The sequence below is a fragment of the Canis lupus genome, chromosome 36 (genome assembly GCF_011100685.1).
Source record: "Canis lupus familiaris isolate Mischka breed German Shepherd chromosome 36, alternate assembly UU_Cfam_GSD_1.0, whole genome shotgun sequence".
Lineage (NCBI taxonomy): Eukaryota > Metazoa > Chordata > Mammalia > Carnivora > Canidae > Canis > Canis lupus.
The window spans coordinates 10,976,280-10,992,254 of NC_049257.1; the positions used below are offsets into that span (position 1 = coordinate 10,976,280).

A 15,975-nucleotide genomic window follows, 5' to 3' on the forward strand; every position below is an offset into this window, starting at 1 on the left:
GTCGCTCATGGCTCAATTACACTCTCAGCCAAGATTTTAGAGAATGGTTTTGTTTTGTTTCAGCTATAATGCAAGACATCTGCAATACATAATGCATACCAATGGCAGAGGTAGAAGTTAACGATTATGAGGAAAGCACCAAATTTTTAAGCAACTGGCTTCCCTCTTTTCATCATACCATGATTCTTAATGGTTCTTGGGACTCTATATTTTTAAAGATATCCCCTGGAAATGTCAATGATTAGCCTAGTTTAAATCCTCTGCAGGACGTATCACTGCTTTCCCGTACCTGGAGGCAAATTAGTGGTGACAGTAACAGCGCAGAGTGCTTTTTTTTTCTCCTAAGCTTTTTCCAGCTTCAGGCTCTCAGATCTTAAATTTCAAAGTAACAGATGTGTTTTTCATTGGGGATCCAGATTATCACCACAAATTCAGATTAAAGAAATTCTTCTCTGTGCCCTCTCAGCACAAAGGTTCCATAATCTTTGGAACTAGCATTTACTAGGCTGGCTCTACAGGCCAAGGTAGTTTCTCCTACCTTGTGCTCTCTACAACTAAATCCTTAACAAAAATCAATGCCCAGATGTCTCAAGTCACTGCATTGTCCATTTCTCCTTTGGGGATTTCCCTCTCTCCTTCCCAGCATCTTCTCTTTTGCCCTACTTTCCCTCCATATTCCCAGGATCATTCATTCATTTCTAGTCACCTTTATTCTGCCTCCATCTCTAGCTCCAGCAATCTATCCCACTCTTATTCTAGTTTTTCCCAGTTAACCTCAGTAATCAACCGAAGCCTACAGTTGTATCCTAACTCTGTAGGAAGTGTTCTTATTGTAGGGGAAGTAAAAAGAACATAAAAATGCATTTAAATGATTGTGGAGTTTTACTATTTAGATATTTGGGCTGTCTGATATTAGAGTTATCTAATCAAAAAATCAGCCATTGGGTATTTTGTTCTGTAAAACTTGCCTAATAACAACAAACACTTACGTTATTAAGGGAGATCCATATAAGTTCTAAACTATTATGTTAAAAAAATTTCCCTTTGTAGAAAGGCCAGTGTACCCAACATTCCTAGTAGTTCAACCTCAAAATGGCAAATTATATTTTTACCTTTACATTTTTTTAGTGATGTCTTGACTGTTACTTCTCATTACATCATAAGTTGAACATAAAAATAACTTACAATTTACTTCTCTTAAATGCTAATAATCTCTTGCCTTTTGAGCATCTGGATTTGTTTAAAAGTATTAAACTGTTGTTTCAAATATTTTAAAAATCTGACTATTCTATTTGACAGGTATGCAAATTGTAACTATTTTCATATTAGAAGCAGTATCAAGAAAATTATATTATTTTATATACTTCTCAAAAGGAATTATTGGATATAGGGTCAGTAATAACATAGTATTCCCATTAGGCAGATCAAGAAAACCAAGGGAAAGAAAGAAAGGGAGAAAGAAAGAAAGGAAACTAGCCAGCCTAAGAAAACTTTGTTTTTTTTTTTTTGAACCTTGGAAACACAAGACCTTTTTAGGGGACCCTGAAGTAGAATTATAAAAAATACTTGACTTGTAAAAAATACACAAAAGATAGCGCAATCTTTTGGATGCTTGTAAATTTTAATTAAGTCATCTGTATGTCCTATTTGCTAACATTTTCATCCAGCTACATACTCTCAAGTCGGTATTCTGTCATGGGGTGACTTAATATTGTTTAAGAGTACTTCCACTTGGCTATGTAGATGGGAAAGACTCATGCAAGGACATTTATAACTTTCTTTGGTCTTCCTTCCCACTTCTTACTGCAGAAATCTGAATGGGGGAATATCTTTAATCTCTCACAATTTAGCTTCTCCTGCATGATCTCATGTCTGTTGCCATGGAAATAATTGTAGTATTGCAATTTTAGTACTACAACCAGAGCACACTCCAGTGGAATCAGATTGGCAGACACAATCTGTGGGATGAAATCTTTCTCTTTCAACAAGTGTCTGTTATACTTTGGGACATTTTTTTCAACTATCTCTTTTTCTGTGTGTATTTCTTCTGCTGTCTAGGTATACAGTCCAATCTCTCTTCAATGACTTTGTCCAAGATTCTAGGGCCACCAACCCACTAAATCCAAAAGCACCAAACGCAAAAGCATAAACATGAGTAAATCCATATAAATTATTTCTATTGATTTCATATCAGTCAAGGAAAAACTTCCAAATAGTTTCCTATAACTAATAAACTTCAGTTTTATCAACATTAAAAAAAATGCATCAACAGCTTTCAGTCTTTAGGAGTTTTTCTGTGATTCTTCTAATACCTCTGTATGTCACTTGAAGATAAGACAGTCTCTTCAGCCAAATACTGAATGGTTATATTAGGTCACCAAGTGTCTTTTTGAGCTGGAGACTGTCTGACTTTTAAAGATATCCAGAGTCCTATAATCCCTGCAGTAACAGGTGGTGGTTGTATGCTTGACTTTAAAAATCTTAAATAAATAACTTTAGAAAGGATGGTGAATAAAATAGTTAACTCTTCGCCTCTATTTTTCCATGAATAATGGTCATTGTCCATTTATTCCCTCTTTTCTGTCAAACTAAAATATTCTTTTAGAGTGATAAAAGAGAGCTTACTTTTTTATTGTTAATTTTATTCGCCCAAGCAAGATCATAAAGTGGTACCATTGTATCTGAATTGGTCCTATTTGAAACTTAGCAGATAAGATGGCCACTGTCATAAAATAATTGGTAAATCTCGAGACAGAGATGGTTCTAGATAAAATTAAGTAAATCATATTGTTTTGGGAATCACTTTGATTCCCTCCCCCTTTTAACCTCCTTCTAAATTCTTTCCCCTGAAAAGAAACTATGACCTCTCCAGGCCTCTGACCAGTCAGGTTTTCTAACTTTAACTGCTCATCTGAGTCACTAAGTCCTCTCTAGGTATGTTCCTTAATTCTAGACCTTTCCTTTTTCCCATGAAATCTGTCATTCTTTTACCATATGCCCTGTGTTTTCTTGTGAAATAATAGGCTAACGGGAACACCTTTAAAAATGTAAGTTAGATTTTGTCACTCCACAATTTAAGCTCTGTGGTGGTTTCCATCTCCTATTGAGTAATGGCCAAAGTCCTCCCAGGTGCTACACAATCTAGCCCTCATATCTGTCTAACCTGATTACCCACTGTGCCCTGCCCAAGACCTTGGCACACACCATTGTTTTTGGCCTGAAATGCTTTTCCCCCAGATGTCAAAATTGCTGGCCCCCTTCCTTCCTCCATGTCTTCATTCTATCCTTCCTCACTGTGACATTAGCTCTCCCATCAATTAAAAATGGAATGTTCTCTATCAGCCAACCTTGTAGTCACTATACCACTTAACTGCTTGTTTTTCTCCATAACATTGATCTCCATATGACATATTGTATTTAATTTAAATATCTGTTTATTATTTGTTTATCCCTTGCTCTAGCAATACCCAGTAAATAAGCACGATAGGAGAAAGGAATATTTTTCCTGAGCTGTTATTTTATGATCCTAAATGACAGTCACTAGTTCCTGATAGAAGCATCTATTGAGATTTTCTAAATAAACAAATAATGGATAACCTCTAAAATAAGGGCAACAAACAAACAAATCTCATTTCTATAGAATGGCAAAAATGACTAAATGAGGATTCACTTTCTTAACAATTCGAACTGAGGTATACAGAAAGAATGAGCCAACTACTGTTCAGAGTTGAGACTTGTAAGATACAATGAAGTGGAGGCAGATCAGTCAAAAGCCAAAGAGCCATGTGTCAGTCGGGGATACAAGAAATCAGAAAACACAGGCAGAGGAAGCCAGTCAGCAGAAAGACTTGGACCAAATATATTCCAAGGAAATGTAGCTGCCGCAACAGAAGGAGACTATGAAGTCAATGAGAGGCACAAGGAAGGTAGCCAGTCCCAAAGTCCTTATCTTTTCTACGAAAGTCACTCTAGTTAGACTTGTTCCAAATTACCAAAAGGCATAGATAGGCCTGCCATACTGAGATATAATGGCTTAAGATGTTACCTTTCCTTGGTTCCATGTATTGTGCAATGTCTTCTGTAAAATCAGTTTATTCCTCCGGCTGATATTTTCTAGCAAAGGCAATTCAGGTATTGTGGTGGGTGACTAGAGAAGACACTGTTTTGATTTCTCAGTCTGTTAGCCCCTCCGAGTCACATATCTGAACCATTCTTCGTCTTTCTTGTAGAGCCAGTCCAAGCTGGGCTTCAAATTACAGTGTAATCTAAAAACTGACCCTTTAATGTTATAAATAAGATTAATAAGGGAAAGGGGGATGGGGAATGGAAAATGTAACAGTGTAAAAGCCTGCTTCTGAACGTGAGTGGGACATTGGCCAAGTGTTAGAGCAACTTCAGCTTGGAAACCCCGGGCTAAAATGACCTGGACCTAAGTAGCAGCGTCCCCACTCTGGCTGGGTGTGTATCTCTACTTCGCCACAGTTCATGCTGCTTAGTACTGGCTCTTTGGTTGTGAAACCATTTCTTATAGTGTCTATGCTATCCTAGTGATGTGGGCTGGCTGTGTGAGGTTTGAGGACCCAGAGGGGTCCCGCAGGACCAGCCGTGTGGGTCCTTGGCTTTGCACAGGATAGAAATCAAACGTGCACCGAGAGGAAGAGAGAGCAGAGTTTATGTAGAGAGAGAGCAGATAACAGGGAGAGCATCTGGGAGACTTGAAAAGGAAAGAAGAGTGAATCTCATCATTGCTTGGGGTCTGGGGGTGTTATTGAGGATTGTGGTCTGGTGCACGTCTTCTAGGCATCACGGAACAAAGACAAGTGTTTAGGTGTCCTCCATGGGTCACTTATGCCCCAGAGCCAGGGGTCTTGGAAAATCCTGCCCAGTCACTCCTTAGATGTTATCTACTGTGCTGGAAGACTCCAGAGAAGTCATTAACTCTTTGACCTTTGCAAGGAATACATACATGATCTGTTCTATAAGACATGTGGAGGTATATATCCTAGCTGGAATGGAAGCGGGAAAAGGAGCAAAGAAAGGAGTTTTTCTTGGATTCTCTTTCATTTTCCTATCTTAGTAGGGTAAAGGAGTCTTTCTTGATACCTTTGTTACAAATAACAGTAGACAAAAAAGAAGACTGAGATGACTTTATGATTTTATTACATCTGACCTTCTTCACTCATTGAGGTTACCTGCCACTGGAGGAACCACTAATCATTGTAACAGTTACTCTGGAGCTATGAAGAAATTATTACTCTCAGAGGTTTAATGATTCATCTAAATTGACATGAACAAATTTTTTAAATACATCAGGCTACCTCTGACTGGCTTTCACTGACCATGCTGATACAGAGAGTGAGATTAACATTTTATCCAGTAAAAGATTTAGGGACTGTGGTTTACCCTGCATAAAATCTATTCAGCCAACCTCCTTGGCATAGGACTCAAGTATCCCCTGTAGCTCTGCTGAATTGACTAGAAACATGATAAGGCATCTAAATTCTGCAGGTATAGCCAGCCATTCCTAGCAACCAATTTGATTTTTGACGGACAAAGAGCCCCAGGAAAGTAGATGCCTTTGTACCCGAGAAAAAAAGAAATCCCAAGCAAGATAGACATGCCCTAATCAGTATGCTCTGGGTATGACAGCATGCAAGTGAGTGATCTATTTTGTTCTGAACTCTAGCTCTGTCAATGACAGTACACGATTTACTAGAACAAATCAAATAAGTGTAATGGACTCCTGTTTTGACGTTTCAAAACATTGAACCATATTTCCTTATGCAGGGCTCTGATTCCACATTCTTAATTCTGGCTTTTTCTTCTAAAATGCTATTGTCAGAAATGAGAATGCAAATAACAGTGAATCAGGGTGGAGTGATTTTCAACGCTTTAAAGCATTATGGGAAGAATAATTTCTGCATGGGTATGATAATGTGGTAGATGTGGCTCAAAAAAATCACAGCCTCAAAAAAACGATTTGGAGACTTGGACTATGCCATGGTCAAATGTTTCAGTGCTTCGTTGCTCCCGTTCCTGTTACAGGTACATGTGACAGCGTCGCAGCTATGAGTGGAATTTTAAAGAGGAAGTTTGAAGAAGTTGACGGCTCCTCACCCTGCTCCTCTGTGCAGGAATCAGATGATGAAGTTTTTAGCTGTGACGGTGCTGACAGTGTTGATAGTGTCAAACTGTCCACTTGTAATCTTTTCACTGGTGAGTGTCTGAAGCTATATTTCAGGCTCTACTCTAAATTGGGTTGTATGGTCGATTCCTGGAGTTGCTATCTTTATCCACTGCCTTGTATCTGCTCCAAGTTTTTCATCATATCAGACATATTTGCAAAACGTGATATCATTTTGGTTAATTAAATCTCAGTAGCATTCTTCTGTTCATCTCTATGGAGTGTGAGAGGCAGAAATCAGTCCAACTGAAGGTAAGCAATTGAAAATGATTTCATATGTGCCTTCAGCTCTCTGAAATCCATCTTTTCAAAACCTGATCAATTGAGCTTTCTCGAACTTCTAATGATACTGGTCAATGCGTTATGGAATTAGCAGCGCTCGGTACAACACATTTATTTCCTAGGTGAGAAAATGACGTTTACTTTTAAAAGAATGCTGCTCTGAGATCAAAGCCTTGAAAGCCCTCAGCTTCTATCATTGTTTGAACACTGCTAACCCTCAGACTTGAGGCCCGGTTCATGCAGCAGAATAAGTGCAGCTTTCCGCATGTATATGCCTTTCCTAAGAAGTTAATGTGAACATCATTAGTGTGGGATGTTCTGACTTAAAATTCCAGCCATTCCAAACCACCTTCCCTGTAACTGATGCACATGTAACTGATTTCGGAATAGGTGAATCTTTCCCAACATCTCTGTGTCTATTCAATCCATCATTAGGGAAAGAGGGACCTCTAAATTATTTTTATTTATTTATATATTTTTAAGATATTCTTTTTAAAATTGTTTTACTTATTTATTCATGAGAGACACACAGAGAGAGGCAGAGACACAGGCTGAGGGAGAAGGAGGCTCTCTGCAGGGAGCCTGATGCGGGACTCGATTCCGGGACCCCAGGATCACAGGGGTGTCCCTGAGCCACCCGGGTGCCCTCTAAATCAGTTTTAGAAGTTAATCATACAAAGCAAAACTAAATAAGGTCAAAGAAAGGTCCATGGGATGATGGATATCTACTTCCTTCTGGAACTCCAATTCATAAATAAAGGTAAAAATCATCCAACACAAAAGAGAGGTCTTTTTTTTTTTTTTTTTAAAGAGAGGTCTTGTATTTTACTTTTCCATCGTGGTTTTTTTTTCTGTAATATTTTTCTGAGGCATTTGTGTTTGGGGATTTTTAACTTACCAAAACAACCTTTTGAATTCACACTGATGTTCATGCAGTGTGGCTCTGCAACCCCTGAAATTCCATTTTTAACAGTCTTTCCTCCACTCCCAAGAATTCAAAACTTTGTTTGATATTCATGAATTCTCCTTCATCTCTGTTAGGAGCATTTAGAATAACAATAGGAATAATTTTATAAGAATGTTTATTTAGCCTCTGTGTCATTTACCTCTTGACCAAAGCCGAACTTACTTTTACAGTCTTATGGGAAGTATACAAAGTAAGGAGGAGATAAAGGAACCCTTAGGAGAAGGAAGGGAGAAAGCAACAGCTGTTTTGAGGATGGGATTTCCTAGTTACACAGAAAGGTTACTGTCAGTCAGTGGGTTTGGGGGGATAGGTTTGTTTGAGATTTATCTATATAGCCTTTCACCCCTCCCCGTAGGCGACTATAACCCTGTGGAGGGCACATACCTTGCTGTTACTCACGGTGCTGAAGAGTACTGAGCTTTGAATGATGCTTAGACTTCTTTATTGAGTGAATGGATTACATTTAGATAATTCTTTGTTTTTCTTTTTATAATAGTTCTCTTTTTTGACAATAAACATTGTACATATTTGAGGAGTACAGCATGATGTTGTGATATATGTATGCATTGTGAAATGATCAGCACAATCAAGCTAATTTGTATTTCCATCACCTCACATAGTTACAGTTTTCATTGGTGGTGGGGAGAACACTTGAGATCTACCGTCCTGGCAAATTTCAAGTATACAATACATTATTTTTATAATTTCAGACAATTTTTAAAAGCCAGAGAGGATGAATCTATTGGATGTCTTAATCCTTAGTGTATATTTAAATTCAAGACCCTCAGGGACACTATTAAATACCTTGCCTGTGTACCTTGGAGAGCTCTCCTTCTCCAAACCCCAGAACACTGCAGGAGCTGCCTAGAATTTTTCAACTTTTTCCTTTTAGCCACTCCTGAAAAACATCATCAATCTAGACTCTATTTCTTTGAGTCTTCATCCAGTGCAGCAATTTTCACATGCCTGTGTTGATTTTTTTTTTTTAAACTTTCAGCATGCTTTCAACCTCCCTGGTGTCTATGTCTCTCCTAAAGTTACAAATTGACTCTCTCCTGGAAAAATCAATTGTAGGACTCTCTATGCAAGATACCTATTGATTTCTATAGCTTGTGAGTTCACAAAGTACCTATAATGTTCATTTAAACACCATCAGGTCTTACAATTGTGGCTCAAGATGCTTTCCAGATGAAAGTGATGTTCTGGTGGCTTAGAGTAGTTTGAAAAATTATAGGTCAGGCACTTGTTATGAGCGCCTGAACACCCTGGAAAAGAAAAAGTCTGAGTGGAGAGTGGTTTTATTTGGATAAAACAAACTACTTGATAACTATTTTGGTATCTATTCACAACTTTTCTGTTTCATCATCATTGTGATGGTCTGTGGAGGAGGAGGCTCCAAGGTGCACAGAGGAGAAGTCAGGCTGATAAAGAAAGTAGCTTCAAAGTCTCATTAGCTTTCTTCTAGCACTGTTGTTAATATAATTTTCTTACTGCATTTTCAAAGGGTTTTGAGGGAAACATTTGCTGATGCGACTCTGCAAGGAAATGATATGTATTATTGACCAAGTTGTAATTGAATGTGTGATCAGAACCATGATTTGAGATAAACAATGGGAAGGAGGGGAAGGAGGAATGGATGGAAAATGTGACCTATGGATGGTTTCCTGTTATTGTGAGATATTCTTAGCTTAACCACCAAAATAAAATCTTACTGATTATTTCATAATGTTGGGCAAATGGGGGAAGAAAACTCCTTTTAATTCTTGAGAGAATACAACACTGTATAACAGAATAAGATAAAAACAATAGTAAAGAGTCAACCCTCATTTTGAATGAAAAGAGTGTTAGGACTAGTAGGGCCTTTCAGAACATGTAGACTATTTCTTATTTTTGCAGATTTGGAGATTGAGGTCCAGTGAGAGTAACTAGAGAGGAATCCAAATGTCAGCTCCTGGCAGATGACTTTCTACTAGACTAAAGGTGCTCCTTTCTGGGTCTGTTATATCATTGACTATGAAGTAGGACCCAAATAATCAAAAGAGAGACATTGCCTATATCTTTTGTGCCAGTTCCTCTTAGAAATCAAAAGAGTCTATCCTTTGGTAAAAGGGCAATTGGCATCTCATCTCTTGTCCTTTTTTTTTTTTTTCCAATTGGTTTCTAGTGAAAGTGCTTGTATCTCCTGGATGTAATATGTGCCAGTGATGAGTTTATGAATAAATTCAATGAGCTAAAGAAATAGTGGACAGAGAATTCAATTTGAGTGTGAACGAACACTTTGCCTTCCCCTTTCAGTAAGTAAGTGACAGGGCAGACTGTTGAGACTTTCCTTGTATGTCACTGACATTGATGGAAATATCTTACAGCAAACATGTTGTTTTACATTTACACGAAGGAAATTGGTTTGTCTTGGTGACATAATGCTACTTGTGATAATGTGAAAATGTTACAATGAAAAGAAGATGAGATGAAGTATGCAGTGTGCATCTTTAACAGCAGCTAACAAACAGAGGGTTATTTCATTTACCTTAAAAGTAAAACCTTTGTATGTTCCACTTTTGCCAGAGGGGTGAACGGGCATCCTAGACTCTCTGGAAGAAAAAAAAGATAATGATATCTTTCCATCCCTTGAACTCCAGGACCCTACATTACTTGTTCAATAATTCAAGACTTCAGAAACCCACTTACCTTGCATTTCGATTAGACTCACTTAGTCACAGCTTCTGGCTGAATGCAGTAATTATATTCCATTTTGCTGCCTAGGTACAGAATTGGCTTTTATATTTGCTTGTTTGTTTTAAGCCCTGAAAAACTTAAATTTGGCTTTAAACTTAAAAGCACAATTGGTCTGAATTTCAAATAATTTTTTATATATCACTGTCATAGTGAATCCAGAAAAACCATGCTTTTTGCTTGTGGTTTTAACTCTCTGTTAGCAACCATAAAAAACTGAATGTAAATGTAGTCCTCATGGTGTTAATGGTACTATTTCTCACATCATTCAAGTGATAAAGCCCTAGTAGGATGGGATCCAAAATATATCACAGAAAATCTTTCGATTTCCCACATCTATTATTTACTCAGGATGTCTATAGGTGGAACTGATAGGGTAGCTGTATTTCATAAGAGTACAAGAATTAGAGTTGCTATTAAATATTAAAGACACCATCTTCACATTAGTGATCAGAAAATTTTCATCTGATGTAATTTCTTTACAAATATTTCATAGAGTATTTGCATGTTTTATAAACCTCTTGATAAGAATCACATCCTTATTTTGGGGTCACCTAGGAATAGTCACAGGCAATAAATAGATGATCACCCAACTGTAAAATATTGTGTGGCTTCAAAAATGGATCCAAATGAAATTTATGTGATTAAAATTCTACTAACCATTTTCAAAGCCCCATAATCTTTTGGCTTTGGTTTGAATACCAGAGGTTGACTGGCTTTATACTTGTTTATGATGATGACGATGAAATCATAGTGCCTGAAGCAAATGTCCTTGTGTTTCTCAAAAGATTTTAAAATTCATCATGCAGATTAGGCAATCTGATGCTTTCTGACAGCTCGAGGGAAGTATATTTGTGTGCATGTGAATGCAGAAAAGAATTAAATCTGGTCCTGCTTAAAAAAAAAAAAAAAAAAAAAGCCAGTTGGTGCTATTTCTAAATTGGCTGCGATATTTAACCATTTCACTCTGGAAAGTACATGTTTGTACTCTGAAAATGTTCCTTTTTTTTTTTTTTTTTTTTTTGATCTGAGGAATTTGGGAGTAAACTGGGAATGTTTTAGGGCCACAGAATTGTTGTAGCATATGTCTTATCTGTTCAGCTGCAGTGATCTGGCTTGAACTAGAATAGTTAAATATTTCAAGTTTACTGAATTCATTTGACAGTGGGATTAAGGTTAAAAAGTATAGTTTTTACATGTAATGAAAAAATCAAATAACGAATATAACAAAAGATAAATATTTGATTTTCAGTCAAAGGTCAGCACATCAAAACTGGAAAGACATTTTTAAAAATGCTATTTAATGTTTAGGTTGGAAAGTATACTGAGTTAAAATTGAAATGGAAGCTCAGTTTGCTGCGTTTGGTTTTATCTTATCTCACAAGTATAGTAATAGAATAGTAATAAAGATTGATTTATGTAATTTCGAATTCTAGGACTTTGAATGAAATGTTATGAAACTTGATTTACATAATGAACTATTAAATCACTTGAAGATCCTTAATGGATAGCTGCAGTGGTCTTAATTAGCATGACCAAAAAAGCAAACTCTATTAAAACAATTTACAAAGCAACATGAAAGCTAGTGAAGATTGCTAGCCAGAGTGCTAAAAGCGTTAGATATTTCTGACTGCAATGCAAGAGTGAGCCCCATTAGTTGCGATATTGTGAAGACCTGAAATGCATGTAGTGCTACATATTTTTATGCCATGATTGGATGATAATGTTAGTGGATAGATTGTAAGATGAAAAATGTACATATTTAGTATTAAATTACGTTAATAAAATTACTTTAAAATATTCATGATCGAAGAATATTTAGCATATTTCATCTTAAAATTGCCCTAATGCTTACAACTCCTACATTTAAAAAACCATATATACTTTAAATCTTAACAATGCCAGGGTTTGCGGTACTTAATTCCATCCCTGAGAAACTTTGGAAGAAATAATGACTATTAATTTTAAACATTGTTAATTTTTCTAATATAGCCTGTCCTATTTCACAATTTCTCCAGAGACGTTGCCCACTATTTTCTTATTTTGTCAGATCTGACTTTCTGCTGTTTACTGTTTCTATGACAACTGTCATTTTAGCTTGGAGAGAGTAGTACCCATTTTAGATATATTTACGTTTTCAGAAACACATACACAAACATGTTTTAAGAATTTTTTACTTACCAAAATAATTGATCATTAAGCTGGCAATTGCCATGGTCATTAATCAATACCAATTTTAAATGTTATGCTAACTAAGATCATGGCTACATTAAGACGTATATATCTTACATTTGAACTAGATTTTTTTTAATATATGCATAAAGCTAGAGAGGCTGCAAAAAAAATCTAAGAAGTAATCTTGACTTAAGTAATTTATGGATACTAATAAAAAAGTGTATATACCTAGAAATTCCCTTCAATATGAGGTAAATAAAAGTTTTGATGAAAAATTTTAAGATGAATGGAATCCAAAAAGGGTAAATGCAGCCTAAGTAAGTATTGTTATATTTTAAATGACGTTTTTTAAACAAGATTTTATTTATTCATTCATGAGAGTCACAGACTGAGAGAGAGGCAGAGACACACAGGCAGAGGGAGAAGCAGGCTCCATGTAGGAAGCCCAATGTGGGACTCAATTCCGGGACCCCAGGATCATGCCCTGAGCCAAAGGCAGATGCTCAACCCCTGAGCCACCCAGGTGCCCCATGACTTAAAAAAAAAAAAAAAAAATTCACTAGCTTTGTAGCCAGAATATGGAAAACGGTTGAAATTTATCATTACAATTATTTTAAACTCCTTGGTGGTAAGGGCTGCATACTATATTTGCCCCACATTGCTTAATGGTAATTATCACAACAAGCTTTAATTTGCCAGATGCTGTGCTAGATGCTTTAAAAAAAAATTGTTTTATTTCATTCTCATGCTAGATCTTAAATTTACTTTTGATTGGCATATTCATTCTTTTTCTTGAAAAAGGACATACTTAATTGATCAAATGATTGTCAACTTGAACATGATGAGAGTCAACTGAAATAGGTTAACTGTAGAGAAATTAAGATTTGGGGCTACAATTGGGGTTACCTTCAACAGGTGCAGACTCATAGGAAAAAATGTTTTTAAATCAAATGTTCATGAAATTTCCAATTTATGCACACAATATTGCCAGTATAAGTGAAATCACTCTTCAACTCCCCCTGCATAGTTTTACCAACCTTTATTTTTTTTTAATTTTTAATTTTTTATTTATTTATGATAGTCACAGAGAGAGAGAGAGAGAGAGGCAGAGACACAGGCAGAGGGAGAAGCAGGCTCCATGCACCAGGAGCCCGACGTGGGATTCGATCCCGGGTCTCCAGGATCACGCCCTGGGCCAAAGGCAGGCGCTAAACTGCTGCGCCACCCAGGGTTCCCCCAACCTTTAAATTTATTCATTAAGTCTGGGACACCTGGATGACTCAGGGGTTGAGCATCTGCCTTTGGCTCCAGGTGTGATCCCGAGTCTGGGCATCGAGTCCTACATTGGACTTTGCGAGGAGCCCGCTTCTCCGTCTGCCTACGTCTCTGACTCTCTCTGTGTCTCTCACAAATAAATAAATATAAACCTTTAAAAAAGTTTATTCATTAAGTCAGAATATTCTAAAATTAGAACATTGAAATATTTTGAATCAATATATTTTACATTTACTTATTACTTTCAGAAGCTAAATGTATAAAACTTACAGCTTTAAGGATAATTTTTGCAGTATTTTTTCTTACGGTGAAAAATTGCACAGACTATATGGTTAAATAATCAGTGGAAAACCCATAGAGTCTATTACTATGTGGTCAACAAAAACAGTTGAGCAAATGTCTCTATTGATGTAAAACATCTTCACATTAATAAGTTTGTAAAATTATATTACATTTTCATGCCATTTGTAAAATCATATATGTATGAGGTATATATAGAATAAGATCTAGAAGTAAAAAGAGAAACATGTTTTCTGCAGAAATATAGAAAATCTTGACACATTTTTCTGGATAGTAGGTCTTGTTGTTTATATATTTCTCAGTTTTCACAATATCTAAATATTTTCTCAATTTATTTTTATGTATTTTTAGCCTAATAAGACTTGTGTTCATTCATTATAATAGGTCTTTCTAGATTTTTCACTAATATTATTCCTGCTGTTATTGCATGCTTATAGATAAATTTTAGAATAAATCCCTAAAAATAGAAATCATGGTTCAAAGGGTATCATTTTAAGATTTTTTTTTTTTCCATGAGAGACACATAGAGAGAGGCAGAGACATAGGCAGAGGGAGCAGTAGGTTCCCTGCAGGGAGCCTGATGTGGAACTCCATCCCCGAACTCTGGGATCAATCACACTCTGAGCTGAAGGCAGAAGCTCAACCGGATGAGCCACCCAGGAGTCTCTAACGGGTATCATTTTAATTGCCCTCTGGAAAGCTTTACTAATTTACGTACTTGCTTTAAGTAATTGAATGCGCATCGCCCCAACATTTTGCAAGTTGCCCCACACCATCTCCCCTGCCCTCCCCGGGGGGGCAATTTGGTTTAAAACTGATTCCATTGATGGTAATTTAATTTGAATTTCTCTGAATACTAGGAAGCCAACTATTTACAAATTTATTTATTTGCCTTTTTTTTTCCTATATATATATCAGCGGTCTATTCTGGCTCTTTTTTTTACTATTATGATGATTTCTCTTTCATCATTTTATAATATTAAGAATTATTTGATGAACACATACACAATGGTGTCTTTTCTATTTTACCATTTGTCTTTTAACTCTGTTTATGTTTGCCGTGGATATATGTTTATGTGGTCAGATGTATCATGGATTCGGCTTTTAGAAAGTACGTAGGCAGAACTCTGCTCCCAAGATTAACTGTGCACAAATAATTTCTTCTAGAGCTTTCATAACTTTCTACTTTATATTTAAGTCTTTAGGCAAATTGAAAATTATGTTGGCATATTACGTGAAGTAGAAAGATGATTTTCCAGTTTTCCTAAGGTCATATACTGAATAGTATATCTTCTATTAATATGAAATTGTATTCTTTTGTTGAACCAAATTCTTACACACAATAGGATCAGTGTCTGTGGTCTCTTCTCTGTTTCATGATCTGGATGGTTATTCTAAAACCAAGAATAATGTTATATAATGACTCTATAGTGAGTTTTACTATCTCACATAAGAGTTCCCAATTTTCCTTTACCAGAACAGAAAAACCACATCCTACCATACTCTAAAGGCCCCATAAGCTATTTCACATGATCATTATTTGAATTTTAAAAGAATTCTGTCAAGCTACCAAACAAACCATTGCTAGGTCATGGAAATTACATTGAATGTATAGATGAATTTGATTCACAAGGAAGATTAACATCTTCACCGTAGTGCTTTTCCATTTTAGGAATGCCAGTGTCTTTTCATATTTAACTGTTATTTTGCCCACAGTAGAGTTTTGTGGTTTTCTTCTTGCTGTGCATTTTCCTTTCTGAGTCCCTAAGTTTTTAAAATATTTTTGTCCCTATTAGGAATGAGATTTTTTAAATATGTTGTAACAGTTTATTTTTGGCACTAAAGAGACATTGTTTTTCTTTTTTTAATGGAAATATTTCCATGGTTATATTTTATTTGGCCATAGGATAGTCTTTATCCTACATGAAGGAGGTATCCTTCCATTAAGAGTTTTTAATTAATAATCACTATAAAGTTACATCAAATTCCTCATTAGTACATATCAAAATAATCTAATTTTTTTCTTTGACCTGTTAATAGTATGAACTGAAAAATATTT

The 15,975-nt window shown here is 36.1% G+C and overlaps 1 protein-coding gene across 1 annotated transcript in view; it reads left to right on the forward strand.

Annotated features, from left to right (window-relative positions):
• Window positions 1-15,975, forward strand: part of CSRNP3 (cysteine and serine rich nuclear protein 3) — a 189,327-nt gene that overhangs the window by 10,931 nt on the left and 162,421 nt on the right. The window contains exon 2 of the mRNA XM_038584502.1: window positions 6,046-6,216. The gene's annotated coding sequence lies outside the window, so the exon portion shown is untranslated. The remainder of the gene's footprint in view (window positions 1-6,045; window positions 6,217-15,975) is intronic.